The sequence below is a fragment of the Borostomias antarcticus genome (assembly GCF_949987555.1).
Source record: "Borostomias antarcticus genome assembly, chromosome: 2".
NCBI classification, from domain to species: Eukaryota; Metazoa; Chordata; class Actinopteri; order Stomiiformes; family Stomiidae; genus Borostomias; species Borostomias antarcticus.
In genome coordinates this window covers 40,437,194-40,439,693 of record NC_140235.1, presented here as the reverse complement: position 1 = coordinate 40,439,693, position 2,500 = coordinate 40,437,194, and the positions used below count along the sequence as shown (strand labels likewise).

Genomic DNA, 2,500 nt, shown 5'->3' with positions numbered 1-2,500 from the left:
GGGTGTGTGTGTGTGTGCGGGGTCTGTGTGTTCTCGTATGGATATGAAGCCTGTGTTAATTCCCAGGCGTGGGCGGGTGTGTGGGAGGCTGCTTAGCGTGTGTGAGTGGGCACATGTAACCAGCGCGTTTGCATGCGTGTGTGTGGGTGGGCTCTGTTCAATTCAGTTTGTTTAAGTGCTTGGTAACTGCGCGGTGAGCAACGCTGTGTGCGTTTGTTAACCGTGTGTGTGTGTGTGTGTGTGTGTGTGTGTGTGTGTGTGTGTGTGTGTGTGTGTGTGTGTGTGTGTTGTGTTCGTGTTCCTACAGTGACGGAGATGCTGGTCAATGTGTTGAATATCTGCTCTGACGACGAGCTCATGTCAGAAGGGGATGACACGTGCGAGGGTGAGAGACACACACACCCGCACACACACACACCCGCACACACACACGAATGAGGAACCAAAACATTGAGGAAGTGAACTTGTATTTTCACTGTATCGGCTCAGTTCATCGGTCACAAAACGAGGTGTAAAGGGATTTGAGGACAAGCTGTCGAAGCCGTGAGGTCATTTTGTGGCGCCGACCCTGAGAGGTGGCGGTCAGACCGGCGTCGCCGACTTGGCGACGGTCGCTGTATTCGGCGAGTTTCTAGACCTGCTCGTAGACAAACGCGACCGGCGACAAATCTCACCGGATGAAAAGTGAGATTGTCCTCCCTCTTTTTGCTGTGAATTCATGCAAACTTCATGCAAACTTCTAATTCCCGGCAGTAAACAGCTGTTCCACAGCCTTTGAACTTCACCGTAACCCTCCCCCCCCCCCCCGTTCAAAGAACGACTAATTAGCATCAGAACAGCAGAACCACCTGGCTGGAACAATGGAACCTGTTCAAAAAGAAAGAGCACTCGTGATTGGTTGGCAGGTCCGTCTGGCCAGAAGTGCTTTGGATGTAACTTCCGCGGTAAATCACAGCCCTGCTTACCGACAAGCACCCCACTTTCCATGCGGCGTCGAGCGAGTTTTTCTGGTCATTTCGGGAAACGGTTGACGGGAACGAGCGACGCAGCCCTGCGGAAGCCAAGCTCACGAGAGGCGAGGAGCGAGCGTGGGCTGCCGACTCCTCCTCCAGCCCTGAGGGGGGGGCCAGTCGGACCGGTCAGAGGCCGTCCGGCCAGCTGCAGTCGCTGGCAGAGTGACCGCTCTGAGCTCTTCATCTGGCCTCTTTCAGGAATGCACGCTATGCAAATCAGTCGATCGCTTATCGTCGCTAGTTGATCGATAAGTTTATTTGTAGAGCACATTTCAGCAGCAAGGCAATTCAGAGTGCTTCACATGAGACATTAAAAGCATCAAGACAAAGTGCAACACATAAAAGGTCATATAAAACAAAATGCAAAAAAGGACATTTAAAACAAAATGCAGGAAAAATAAAATACAGGTATAAAAGTTACAGTGCCGTGTATGAATGAATGAATTGATTGAATAAAAAGCAGCATAGTTCATCTAGATACTTCTAGCTACTTCTGGGAGAACCAACAGCTACTTCTCTTACAGCAGCAACACTGGTTCAGACGCAGACCGCGACAAGACGTGGTGGCCAGTAAACGCTCATGTCTGTACCCCAGTGAGGGGTCAGTCGTCTCAGCCCCCTCATGTCCTGTCCCTCAGTGAGGGGTCAGTCGTCTCAGCCCCCTCATGTCTGTACCTCAGTGAGGGTCAGTCGTCTCAGCCCCCTCATGTCTGTCCCTCAGTGAGGGGTCAGTTGTCTCATCCCCCTCATGTCCTTTACCCCAGTGAGGGGTCAGTCGTCTCAGCCCCCTCATGTCTGTCCCCTCAGTGAGGGGTCAGTCGTCTCAGCCCCCCATGTCCCGTCCCTCAGTGAGGGGTCAGTCGTCTCAGCCCCCCATGTCTGTCCCTCAGTGAGGGGTCAGTCGTCTCAGCCCCCTCATGTCTGTCCCTCAGTGAGGGGTCAGTCGTCTCAGCCCCCTCATGTCCATCCCTCATGAGGGGTCAGTCGTCTCAGCCCCCTCATGTCTGTCCCTCAGTGAGGGGTCAGTCGTCTCAGCCCCCTCATGTCCATCCCTCAGTGAGGGGTCAGTCGTCTCAGCCCCCTCATGTCCGTCCCTCAGTGAGGGGTCAGTCGTCTCAGCCCCCTCATGTCTTTACCCCAGTGAGGGGTCAGTTGTCTCATCCCCCTCATGTCTGTCCCTCAGTGAGGGGTCAGTTGTCTCAGCCCCCTCATGTCTTTACCCCAGTGAGGGGTCAGTTGTCTCAGCCCCCTCATGTCTGTCCCTCAGTGAGGGGTCAGTCGTCTCAGCCCCCTCATGTCTGCCCCTCAGTGAGGGGTCAGTCGTCTCATCCCCCTCATGTCTGTCCCTCAGTGAGGGGTCAGTCGTCTCATCCCCCTCATGTCTGTCCCTCAGTGAGGGGTCAGTCGTCTCAGCCCCCTCATGTCTGCCCTCAGTGAGGGGTCAGTCGTCTCATCCCCCTCATGTCTGTCCCTCAGTGAGGGGTCAG

The 2,500-nt window shown here is 54.6% G+C and overlaps 1 pseudogene across 1 annotated transcript in view; it reads left to right on the top strand.

Moving 5' to 3' along the window:
* LOC311320743 (protein phosphatase 3 catalytic subunit alpha-like) overlaps positions 1-2,500 on the top strand; it is a 7,655-nt pseudogene that overhangs the window by 591 nt on the left and 4,564 nt on the right. The window contains exon 4 of the transcript XR_014631346.1: positions 308-385. The product of XR_014631346.1 is annotated as a protein phosphatase 3 catalytic subunit alpha-like (transcript). The remainder of the gene's footprint in view (positions 1-307; positions 386-2,500) is intronic.